Below are 13,322 nucleotides of genomic sequence, written 5' to 3' on the forward strand. Positions count from 1 at the left end.
ATAGACACTGGGGACTCCAAAAGAGGGGAGGGAGGGAGGGGATCAAGGGTTGAAAAACTTTCTGCCCGGTACTATGTTCACTGTTTGGGTGACGGGATCAGTAGAAGCCCAAATGTCAGCATCGCACAATATACTCCTGTAGCAAACCTACACATGCACCCTCTGAATCTAAAATTGAAAATAAAATAAAACAAAATAAAACTGGTTGTTTGGAATTTAGAATATTTGCAGACAAGGGAAAAAATGAGATAAATAGTAGTGCATTTCCTGGGTTACCCACAAAATTCTTCTCAATCATATTGTTACTGAACTTCTAAAGGCTGTTTATAATCTTTTTTCCCCCCATTCTTAGTAAATTACCTATAGTATTGAATAAGAAATCTTTTATCTGGATTAGTTGTCACCATTTAAAACGAGATTTATCTGGGGAAATGTATACTGCATTTTGTAATAAGAGGAAATCATAGGGGTAACAGGAACTGATTCCACACACCCTTCCAATGCCCCACCGTCTCCCCTTGCCCACAAACGGAATCTCCTGAGGTGAATGCCTCTGCTTAGAGATAGTTGTTGGTGTGGGATCAAAAGGAGAACTGGTTCCCAAAACCATCGTTTTAACATTAACATTATTTCAAATTTTCAGCCATTTCAGAAATGGGAGTATGACAAGTTGTAGAGTTTAAATGTTAGCTTGAAATCTACGGCCACACTGGCTATGAGCATTAGCAATATTACACAGAAAGCAGCCATATAACTGTTGAAATCAGCACCTGAAGGATTTTTCTTGATTCAAATCCTGTTTTTGTACCTCCTGAGTCCTGTGCTTTCTTTTTAAAAAAGCAACAACCTAAATTAGGTCTTCTTGGGCTTCTGACCCTCTAGTGTCAGTTGGGTGGGTCCTCTCCTAGTGTTTCTTTATACTTATATAAATTACAGCTTTTTAACAGGCTCTTATGTTCACAATCCTAGAAAATAAATAGGGTTGGATTCTCACATTTGAGTCATCTTGCCTCCTGTCTCTCTCATGAGTGTGTTTGAAACACCATCCTAGTTTTATATGTAAAGCACCCTCCTTTCTTGATTCTAGACCCTGTCAAATTCCAACCTACACTAGAAACCTCCTCGTTCTCTTGTCTTAGTTGATCTTCAGCTCACTTTATGCAAGAAATTATTTTAAAATGATCCCTTCGTTTTCTAGTATTCAAATAGTTTCTGTTTAGCATTACAGTAAATTACCAAGATATGATTCCAATTGCTGGGTGTAGGGGGAATTTGGGATTGAAACCTCAATCTAGTTTATTTGTCAAGCATTTTACTTTTAACTTCATTCTTGAAAGAAAGCGGGAAAGCTATCAGTCTGAAGGGTGTCTTTAGTGAATAGATTTAGAGGTCCCTCTGAGGGTCTTCTAATGCAATACAGGCATCTCTTTGAAGTGTTCACTCCCCAAAGTCTACAGTTACCACATTCATGCCTCAAGGGATGTGATGCAAAGTGGCCTGGTGCCACCCGAGTAATTATTTTCTCCACATCTTTTACTTAATAAATTGCACCAGAGCATGCACCAAACAAACTCTCAGGGGCATTCCAGCCTCCTGTTGGTCACAACCTTCTCTTCTCCCTTCTCACCCCCTGAGCTGCAAGTTCGGCACAGAATTTCCCCGGATATCCAAGGGATTGCTTTGTTGCTCTGAACAGTCTTTTTATATTTTAGTAAAGATATGAGAAGCATTAAGTTAAATCATATGGAATTGCCGTTTTTGTAGGTTGAAATTGATAGAATAACAGCAACTTCATGAGGTTCAACCCAGTAGCTTCCTTTGACAGACATCTCCCTAAAACATCATTAGTGTATGTTTAGTGAAAACCCACTTGGAGTTTATTTAAAATAGAAGCTTCAAGTTTTTCCACTTAGAAAGCTTGAGCCTCTCTACTCGCTCTCTTGTGTTTTTTTCTGAAGATCAGAGAATTAGGACACAAAGCCTTCACGTTTGGAGAAATGCATACATTTTGAGACTAATGTGAAGTAAGTAAAAAGTCCCTTGGTCTTGGAAGAATTTTTTTTTTCTGAAAGTTATATATGGGTATTATAATGGAAAATGCTTTGAAACCCTAACCAGAGCATTTGCTATAAATAAGACAGGAGCAGAAGATTAATAAATCTGATAAAGCTGAGAAGGAAGAAATCTTAAAATAAGAAATGAGGACTGTACCTTCGTTGGAGTGTTAATACAGCCCTGAGTGTATATATAGGAAAAGCAAAGACTTGCTAAAGGCAGAGCATACTAAGTCATAGCTATTAATGTGTGCTTAACTCTATTGCCTGGGAGATTTTATTAAATGCAGTGGCCAAGAAAATTGACCTTACCTTTTTTTTTTTTTTTCCTTTTTTGGGTTGGATCCTTGCTCACGTCACATAAATGAATAGAGCTGACAATTTACTGGTTCATCAATGAAACAATATTAAATTATGAAGATGTAAGGAAAAAATCCTACGCTAACACTGTCGCAGTTTGAAAGGTAAGCTGCTCCCTACAAGATTAGGAGATATTAACATTCTTTTAAAATCTACATAACATAATGCCACGTGATACACATTAGAGGGTTAAGTGGCCCCTTGACATCTTTGACTACTATTGTGGTGTTGGCAAGTATTTCATAGTAAGGTATAATGTTTTCCGCATTCTGCCTTTTAAAATGTAAAAACATCATTTTAAATGCTTTTAAAGTGTTTTTTTTTTTTTTTTTTTTTTTTTTTTTTTTTTTTTGTCTATGTGTAGGATATTCTGGAAGATTGGAGTTTACCAAGTGTGTGTTATAGTGATCATGGAGGTGCTTTGGAAAGGTTTTGCCCTTGTTTCTATTGATTCACTATACTGACCAGTAAGCTGAGGTTGTGAAAGTCAGACTATTTCTTAATTCTTGTCTTTCGATGGTGCCTAAGAAGTAAAATATTACTCTTCTTTATGTCTTGTCCTGTGTTTAAGATAGGGATCCTTCTCTTTCTAATTCTACCTTCTGTGAGCTTGCTAAAAGTTCGTGGTATCAATTAGATTCCTATTGAATACCCATTTCTTTCTAGAGATATCTGTCTACTTCACTCCATTTTTGAAGGGAAATTATGTAATACTAACATTCCCAGGTTACCATCCATTAGTCAATTAATATCCTAGACCCAGGTCCTTCACTTGGATCCATGAACTCTGTTGTAGTTGTAATGACTGTCATATGAGGATCATAGCATGGAAAGATTCTTTTGTTGGAGAGTGTCTGTGCATTCACCATACCCTCACATGGGTTTGTAACTCAGGAAGGATGAAGAGCCACTGCCTCCTCTAATGCAGGATCTCTGATGTATTAGTTACTCTGAGTTCCTGCTGCAGAGGCCAGTGCGGAGTAGGTGCACAGGAATCCCTGTGCACTCACTGCCAATGATGCCTTTCAATGGTACTTGCTAGTGAACCCTTTGGAGTAAGGCATATTTTTGAACAGCATTCAGCAGACTCCTGCTTCAGTGTGGAAAATGGCATTTTAGAAGTTGAATTACCTTTTTCATGGCACCCAGGTTGCTTAATTTGCAAATTGAGAGTAATTTAGTCAGCGGGAGAATGTTTTCATGTTTGAAGTCCATTGGAATGAATTTGGCGTTTTCTCTGCTCCTTCAGCTTGAACTATCATAAAATGGAGTTCTGGCCCCAAATCATTCAGTTACATGATTCTGGGATATCATCTGTTGTTTTGTGTAGCATCGGTTTAGTTTTAAATATTGGTGATACCTACATCTACTTCTCATGGACTACAGGTGTGCCCTGCTTTCAGAAAACTTGGATATGCTTCAAATTCATGCTTACTATGCCATTGCAGGAAGGGGCAATGATTTGTACACTAAAAATAGATTGACTTTAAAAAATAATTTATCACAAGATTCCTTTAAATAACCAACTCTCTTAGAGCATTTAAAATATGATTTGATTTGAAAAATCAATAGCTACATGCTCAACTTTTCAAGAACACATCTGCTTTGTAATGTGAGGCAGGTGAAAGCAGGGGCACCGAGCCACAAGGAATGAGGGTCTTAAGTGAGCTGAAGAGGAATTAATTTTAATTTAGAAAAGAATTTGCTTTTCCAGAGTTTCCCAAGAAAAACACCCTCACCTTTATCACCTCCAGAGTACGTAAAGAAAAAAAAATAATAAAGCAGGCCAATTTCAGTTTGGAAAAGGTAAATCTATTTCTTTGGTGGGTCACATTCTGCATTATGCATGTGTGTAAAAGTGAGGTTTGCTTTGATCCTGACTATAAAAAGTTTATTTTTAAACTCAGACTGGGCAGGAATCCAGCAATGCTCTTTCCCCTGCAACATCCTGGGTTTCAGGTCCCCAGCCTGGCGGAATGCAGCTAAGCAGCAGGAAGTAGTTGAAGAGTGTAGAGACTTGATGGGTGCTGAGGTTTTTTTCCCCCCTTCCTCCCCTCCATTTTTGAAATTCAAATTGAATGCAATTTTCAGCTCATTTGAGCCAGAATATACTGTTGCTGAGCTTCAGTGGCTCTTAAATTCAAACTCACAGGAGAAAACAGAGATCATCTGTCACAGAGGGTGGGAGAGAGAATACTCCCCACATTTATTCACAGGAGGCAGAGCTCTAGTAACTAATTCAAACCTTTCTGACTAATTGACTAATCACCCACCTGCAAACTTATCAACTAATCAATGAAACCTTTAGGACACCCATCTTATGTAGTCTGGGAGTAGCTACCCCCTTCCTTTAGAAAAAATTGTTCAAGCCTATTTTTATATCATTGGTACTTTAATACCTTTTTGGCAAAATGAGACAGAATATCACGGCAATCTTTTTTTTTCGGCTCTTCCTGACTATTTTTATTGTTTCCATCTTTAATGTCTTTGTCAATTCTATTTATTTATGACTGAGAATTAGCAGAAAGCTTATGGCTGGCTAAGTGGAACAAAAAATTAGAGTTTTTTTTTTCTTTTTTTGTTACTATACAGAGTACTTGAAAAATATCTTTCTTTCTTTCTTGGGGGGCAAAGATAAGTACCAATTACAAGGGAAAAACCCACTCCTACAGTTCTTGAGTTTGCAAGTGTGGCCAATCTGCAGGGGGGATGTTTCAGGATGGCTTGAGAATGCCTCTCGGTTAAGTTCTGCCCCTGGGTATGTGCCCAGGGAATGCAAATAGATTTGAGCAAATAACAATCTGAAATTTCTCCTTTGATTTCAGAAAGGGTGCAAGGTGGCAATTTTGATTCTGAAATGTAGGTTATATGATTTACTGCTGATGCTTGTCCTTGAGTGTTTTAATATAAGCCAAAATTTACATGGGGATATGAAGGCCATTAGCTGTCTCTTGCTGTTTGTCTTCTCCTTCTTCTTCTTTTTTTTGTTCCTCAAGGTCCATGAGAGAAAAGTTAATTATGATGTTATTTCAAAGTAAGTAGAAGTAAAACAATTTGATCTCTAAATACTATTTTTAATGAAGTTTGTTCATAGCTATCATGCTTGGAGTTTAAAATTGTTTTACATAAAGTAAGTATATGGTCTGGCTATATATATTTATATTTATACTCGTGTGTGTGTGTGTGTTTGTGTGTGTGTGCGTTTACCCATCCCCAAAGTCTCTAAGAAGGTGACAGCAGGAACATCCAAATGGTGGTCATTTTCACATTAATGGTCATCAACCACTGTATTCTCTTAATGGTCATATGCTTGTGAATTAGATCCTTCATAAAAGACATTCATTTCATTTCTTTTATAAGAATGATACTGACATGCTAACTTGTTTTCTCATGATTATACCTCAGTACAAGTACCACAACCATATTGTTGTTTCTTGGACACATGGTACAAGAAGCCAAACATCTACTATGAGGTTGTGATTTATAAAAAGAAATACATATTTTTTCTTTGTTGCCCCCACAACACCCCCAACCTTCACATTCCTGACTACAGAGCTCTTTATCCCTTGGAATTTCCTGTTTGACAGGAGTGTCTTTCATTCTATTGAGGTGACTTTTGGAGGGCTCCCAAATGGGTTCTGGTCACCAGAAAAAACAAGCCATGATTACAAGCTTGGAACTTTCAACCATACCCCTCATCCTCCAGGAAGGGGAGAGAAGCTGAAGATTGAGTTAATAATCGACCATGCCTACAGGATGAAGCTGCTATAAAAATCCCTAATCTGGGCCAGACACGATGGCTCACACCTGTAATCCCAGCACTTTGGGAGGCCGAGGCAGGCAGATCACGAGGTCAGGAGTTCAAGACCAGCCTCGCCAACATGGTAAAACCCCATCTCTACTAAAAATTTAAAAATTAGCCAGGCATGGTGGCAGGTGCCTGTAATCCCAGCTACTCGGGAGGCTGAGGCAGGAGAACTGCTTGAACTTGGGAGGCAGAAGTTGCAGTGACCCAAGATCACTCCACTGTACTCCAGCCTGGATGACAGAATAAGACTCCATCTCCAAAAAAAAAAAAAAAAAAATTGCGGGATTTCAATTTGCAATTTCAGAGAGCTTCTGGATTGCTGAACATTGGGAGCTTCTGGGAAGGTGACATGCCTGGAAAGGGCTTGGAAACCCCATGCCCCTTCCCATATACCTTGCCCTATGCACCTCTTTATCTGGCTGGCTGTTCATCTGTATTCTTTATAATATCCCTTATAAATATAATAAACCAGTAAAAGCAAGTGTTTCTCTGAGTTTTATGAGCTGCTCTAGCAAATCAATCAAACCAGAGAAGCGGGTTAAGGAAACCTCGAATTTATAGCTAAATCAAACAGCAGTTGTAGGTAGCCTACAACTTTCAGTTGATGTCTGAAGTGGAGGGAAGTCTTGTAGGACTGAGTCCCTAACCTGTGGGATCTGATGCTGTTTCCAGGTAGGGAGTGTCAGAATTGAGTTAAATCGTAGGACACCCAGTTGGTGACCACTGGAGAACTGACATGTGGGAAAGCAAAAGCAAGCCCACACGTCTGAACACAGAAGTGTCTGTGTTGAATGTGAGAGTAGGAAAAGCAGTTTAATTTTTCCTATGTTATTACACCTACATTGACCAGGAATCTACATTTTCAGCTAACTACTAGTTATTAGAGCTTAGTTTTTCTATTAAAATATCTTAAATTTTCAGTTTACAAGTAATTACTGAGTGCTTATTACATACCGGCCATTCATTGTGCTAAGATTTATAATGTATAAAATAGTGGTTCTCTAACCTAAGTGAAGTGGACATTGCAGGTGAAATATCAAAAGAGTCACCAATATGCACTCTCCCAACCCTTTCTCTCAGTGGATAACCACTTTTTAAAAAACAATGGATATGGTTTGGCTGTGATCCCATCCAAATCTCATTTTGAATTGTAGCTCCCATAATTCCCATGTGTTGTGGGAGGGACCATGTGGGAGATAACTGAATCATGGAGGTGGTTTCCCTCATACTATTCTTGTGGTGGTTAATATGTCTCATGAGATCTTGTGGCTTTGTAAGTCTCACAAGATCTGATGGCCTTTCTCTTAGCTCTCATTCTCGCTTTTCCGCCGCCATGTAAGACATGCTTTTTGCCTTCCACCGTGATTGTGAGGCCACCCCAGCCATATGGAACTGTGAGTCCATTAAACCTTTTCTTCAGAAATTACCCAGTCTCAGGTATTTCTTTTTATTTTTGAGATGGAGTCTCATTCTGTCTCCTAAGCTGGAGAGGAGTGGAGTGAACTTGGCTCACTGAAACTTCCGCCTCCCAAGTTCAAGCAAGTCTCCTGCCTCAGCCTCCCAAGTAGGTGGTATTATAGGTCCCTGCCACCACGTCCGGCTAATTTTTGTATATTTAGTAGAGATGGGGTTTCGCCATGTTGGCCAGACTGGTCTTGAACTCCTGACCTCAAGTGATCCACCCACCTCAGCCTCCCAAAGTGCTGGAATTACAGGCGTGAGCCACCACCCCCAGCATCTGGTATGTCTTTATCAGCAGCGTGAGAACAGACTAATACACAAATATCATCTAACTTTGGGAGAAAGAGTTGGGAGAAAGGATGATACACAAAATAATCAATAATAAGGATAAAAAAATACGCATACTGAGCTGCTAAATGTATAGTATTCTTCAAAATTCCTAACAGAATCGGGCAAGGAACGGGCCGGTGGGGTGCTGACATCCTGCAAGAAGGCATTGCAGGGTTGATAGGCCAGGGGTCAGTGGAGGGAAGATGGGGGAGCAGACCAGGAGGGAGGCAAAGCTATAGTCCAAGGGAGAATGCAATTGAGGAATACAAGTGCAGAGCTCTTGAAGCAGAGAGTTCAGTGATGCACCAGAGCCTGTTCTTACTAAGAGAATCACTTGTTAAATTTCTAGGAATTTTGTGATCCAGTTATAATTTAATTTTCTTAAAAATTGAATGATATGAACATATAATAAGTCAGTATGTTAAAACCAAAAGTAATAAATACTGCAAATTAATCACTTTCCAATTCTTCTTCTTCACCACATTTTGGTCTTATCCATGTTCTTGAGGTACGGAAAGTCTGGAATACTGCACTTCTCTGCATCTCCTCATCAGCTCCATGTTCACCATGTCATGTTGGTAGCTTAAATCAGCCATGGAGGGAGTATTTACACCACAGAAATTGACAGTGCCCCAAATTTTCAAACGAAATTTTTTTTTTTTTTTTTCATTTGAGAGCCAGTTCTTAAAATTTACCAGATGAGCATGGGGTGGGAATAGAGGCGGGGCTAGAAAATTAGAAAGCCTAAGTGAAAAACTTTGAGAAGGCAGTGCTACATTAGAAAAGTGGCTCCATCTCATTAAATTAGGCCAATGGTTTATAGTCCATTTAGAAATAATTGGGAGCCGTTGTCTTCCTTTAAATACTTTTTTATTATAATTAGCATATATTGTCAATATAGAAAATTTGGAAAATGGGAATAACAATGACTATAATATTTTCTATATGTTGCACACTTTTTAAGTGCTTTAAATATAATAAATCATTTAATCCTGGAAACAGTCCTATGAGGTATTTGCTGTTATCCTATTTCAAAGATGGAGAAATTGAGTTACAGAGAAGATAAAAGCTTTGGCCAAGTAGAAGAGCTGTGATTTGAAAGCAGGAAATGTTTTAATTCTTGTGGTCTTACTCCTGTAGGATAGTTATCTAGAGTAGGATTGCTAAGCCAAAGTGTATCTATATTTTCAATTTTATAAGAAATTGTCTGTGGATCTAAAAAAATTATATAAATTGGCTGGACATGGTGGCTCATTCCTGTAATCCTCGCACTTTGGGAGGCCAAAGTGGGAGGATTGCTTGAGGCCAGGAATTTGATACCCGGCTGCACAATGTAGCAAGACCCTTTTCTCTACCAAAAAAAAAAAAAAAAAAACAAGTTTGGTGGCATGTACCTGTATCCCTAGCTACTCAGGAGACTGAAGTGGGAGGATCACCTGAGCTCAGGAATTCAGGAATTTGAGGCTGTGGTGAGCCATGATCACACCACTGCACCTCAGCCTCAGGGACAAAGCAAGAGAGACCCTATCTCTAAACACACACACACAAACACACACACACACCCATACCAAAATTGTGCGAGGACGCAATTCCTAGTTACCCATGGTTCTAACAGACCTTACTTTTTGTCAATTTATTATCGGGAAGTAGTATCTTACCTCAATTTGCAATTTTAAAATTATTAATGAAGCTGAAGATCTTTTACAATTTTATTGGTCATTTGTATCTTCTTTACATGGATTTACTGCCTTGCCAATTTTTTTTCTATTGAAATCTTGTCATTTTCCTTCTTTGTTGAAACTTCTTGTGTACTAACAATATTAACCTCTTTTTCTTAAATGTGTTCTAAAAATGTTTCCTTATTTTATTTTTACCTTTTTTTCACCCCCAAAGATGGAGTTTCACTCTGTCTCCCAAGCTGGAATGCAGTGGTACAATCTCAGCTCACTGCAACCTCTGCCTCCTGGATTCAAGCAATTCTCCTGCCTCAGCCTCCTGAATAACTCAGATTACAGGTGCATGCCACCATGTCCGGCTGATTTTTATATTTTTAGTAGAGACCACGTTTCACCATGTTGGCCAGGCTAGTCTTGAACTCCTGACCTCATGATCTGCCTGCCTCGGCCTCCCAAAGTGCTGGGATTACAGGCGTGAGCCACCGCGCCTGGCCTTATTTTTACCTTTTAATTTTGGTTTGGATTATCTTTCATGATAGAAAAGAAGTCAAATGTATTTATTTTGTGTTTTTTTTTGTGGTTTCTCATTTTTCTGTCTTGATTAGATTGGCTTCTCCTCTGAAAGAAAGAAAAATAATTTTTTTATTCTAAATATTTTGTATGTCTTTTCAACATGATCCCTGCTTCCCACAGCTCATAGACAAGTCGGGGAGATGACTGCAGAGCACAGGGATTTCTGCTTTGTGTGATCAGCGCAGTAACCAAGGGTGCTCAGAGTCCCAGGAGAACCCTGAGGAGGGCACCTGGGCCAGTTGGGCCAGTTGGGAGGCGGGGTGTGGCTGGTCCTCCTGAGAGCAACATCCCAGCTGAACCTCTAAGGCTGAGGCAGCAGGGGTGGGAAGATTTCCAGGGGAGGGAAAGAGCAAGTCAGGGAGCTGGAAAACTTTGAGAAGACAGAGTCCATTTTCCAGAATAAGGAAGGAGCATTTTCTCAGTGTGGGTCAAGGGAAAACATTTTTCATAGGAAGGGAGAATTATTTTCCTGAATTTCTCTTATTTTACACAAAGGGTAGGCCAGAGAAAGTATTTTAAGCTGAAGACAAAGAAAGTTCTGAAGGTGAGGTTAGAAAAAATGAAATAATAAGTCAATAAGGGTAAGGAATACCTTCCCCCAAAATGATTAGGGATGGAAGGGACAAGGGTCCTCATATGAGAATTAGGAGAAACGTGCATGTCATCTTTAATATCCATGTACCTTCTCCTAGATGCTTTGGGACCAGACAGTGACAGGTGCCCCCTCACTGAACTTGGCCATTAGCCTCTCAACTTCCAAGTCCCACATCAGCCACACTAGAATAATATAGCTTAACATGCCAGCTTTCCTTACAAAAATCACATGAGTTTCCATTATCTCTGGTGAGATCTGTCCTCATTGGGCAGTTAAGCTCTCCACAGCATTATCCCATCACCCACTTCTAGTTGCTCTTCTCCACTTTAAAAATCGTAATCATTGTGGAACCTTGTGTGTTCTACAGACAATGCTTCCCATTTGCAGTTCCTTCTTTTTGGGGCCTTCTCCATTACTCTTTGACAAGCTAACTGGAGTCCCATTTATCTTTCAAGGCTCAGCTTAAATGTCACCTCCTTCCTGCAGCCTTTCCTGACACCTTGAGCTAGAAGAAATCTGGATGTTGAAGTGTCTGTCAGTACTATTTAAGACTTATGCTGAAACAACAATGTATTATAGTGCTGTATTTCTACAGGTTCTTAACTAGATTGAAATTTCTGGAAGGACAAGAACTGTGTCTTATACATCTTTGCAGTTTCCAGGTCTTTAACACAGTGAAGTCTCATCCACCCTGACAAAGACTAGAAGACTAAACTTCTCTCTAGAAACAGACCTATGGGCAGCAGAGGCAAGGGCAGAGAGGACGCCCACAGAATAAATAGAATGTAAAGTCAGTCTGAAAATGGGGGGTTGAAGCTTGAAGAGAGAGTAATTCTAAATAAACCTCAGAAGGAAGTGAGCCGGGGAATGCTCAGGGGATGAATAAATGGATCACCTGGTATTCATGGGGGAGGGCAAAGTTGAAGTTAAATAGAGTGAATTGGTAATGAGCCATGTTCACATCTTCCTTTGCACTTGAGAACCAAAAAGCAATATGGATATAGAAGAGACCCAGAATATCTGAAGCAGAAGGAAAGAGGTTAGAAGGGAGATTAAAGATGCAAGAGAAAAATAAGGATGTGTGAGAAAAAAAAGGGAGAAGTGAGTCAGAGAAAGGTTCTTCGAAGGGGATGTGAGTCAGAAAGGAAGATGACATATTAAACTTGGCAGAATGTCCATGAGGTGAAGACAGTGGTGAGGGGTCTCTCCTGGACTCAGAGAGGAAGGATGTCCAATGAAATCAGGTGGTGACTAATAACTTAGATAAGGTAAGAGTGATACAGTATGGGTGTTAGGGGGTTTCCTGAGGGCTGGAAATCAGGTACGGTTTCTATGAGAACATGGGGAGGTTGATGGCAGGACTGGCATGGCAGTTGTGCTTGGAAAGGGATCACAGATGTAGCATTTTATAGTTGAATAGCATCATAAAGGAGGAAGAGACCTGGGGGGTCTGGTCCAATATTCTCATTTGGCATTTAGGACAAAAAGTCTAAAAGTCTTAATGCCATCTCCTAGGCCCCCTGTGGTCTGCACTCTGCCCACCTTTCAGGCCTCTCATCATGTACTTCTCTGCTTTCCTAAACTCCTGCAAAGCCAAACCACCTGTGATGCACTAAGCCTTGCATTCTTTCTCATTTCAAATGCCATTCTCTCTGTCTGGAATGTTCTTCTACATACTCCTTGTTTTTTTGCCCAACTCTTATTCAAATTCCAGGTCTCAGCTTAAAAACATTTCTTCAAGCACTCCCTCTCCCAACTCCCCTCCACACACGCACTGGGTCAAGTCTTCATTATATGTTTCCAAGCATTCATTTCCTATGTTTAAAATTTGATGGGAGATGTATTGCCTTTTCGATGGCCCCTTTTCTCTTCTGGGTTGTGAATTCTATTGAGTCACATCTTTTAGTATTGTACTTGTCACAGAGTAGTTGCACAATAAATATTTCTTAAGGGAAAGAGGGAAGGAAGGAAGGAAGGAAGCAAGGAAGGAAGAAATTTGAGTGACCAAGTTTCACCACCAATTGTTAACAGAGCCTGACAAGTGTCTTCTGAAACAATCAGGTGTGACTTGAACATTCACATTCAAACTTGGGAGACCAGTGTGGTTTTTTTTCCAGTATTTTTTTTAATTGTGGTGAGAAAATTAACTACTTTAGCCATTTCTAAGTGTACATACAGTTCAGTGGCATTAAGTGCATTCCCGTTCTTGTTCATCATCCATCTCCAGACATTTTTCATCATATCAAATTGAAACTCTGTACCTATTCAACAATAATTCCCATTTCCGCTCTCCTCCTGTCCCTAGCATCCCCCATTCTTTCTATCTCTGTGAATTTGACTACTCTGGGTGCCTCAAATACGTAAAATCATACAATGTTTGTCCTTTTGTATCTGGCTTATTTCACTCAGAGTAGTGTCTTCAAGGTTCATCCTGGCTGTAGCATGTATCAGAATCCTAATCTTTT

The 13,322-nt window shown here is 39.6% G+C and overlaps 1 protein-coding gene across 31 annotated transcripts in view; it reads left to right on the forward strand.

Annotated features, from left to right (window-relative positions):
• ESRRG (estrogen related receptor gamma) overlaps positions 1–13,322 on the forward strand; it is a 640,701-nt gene that overhangs the window by 197,642 nt on the left and 429,737 nt on the right. For 29 of the 31 annotated variants that reach the window (XM_063791940.1, XM_063791925.1, XM_063791978.1 and 26 more), the window contains one exon: positions 2,427–2,518. The exons of 1 other annotated variant lie outside the window; for it this stretch is intronic. The gene's annotated coding sequence lies outside the window, so the exon portion shown is untranslated. Of the gene's footprint in view, positions 1–2,422; positions 2,519–13,322 lie in introns of those variants that run through there. One more of the 31 variants, XM_063792013.1, reaches the window with a different exon arrangement.

This window comes from Pan troglodytes, chromosome 1 (assembly GCF_028858775.2).
Source record: "Pan troglodytes isolate AG18354 chromosome 1, NHGRI_mPanTro3-v2.0_pri, whole genome shotgun sequence".
Classification (NCBI taxonomy): Eukaryota; Metazoa; Chordata; class Mammalia; order Primates; family Hominidae; genus Pan; species Pan troglodytes.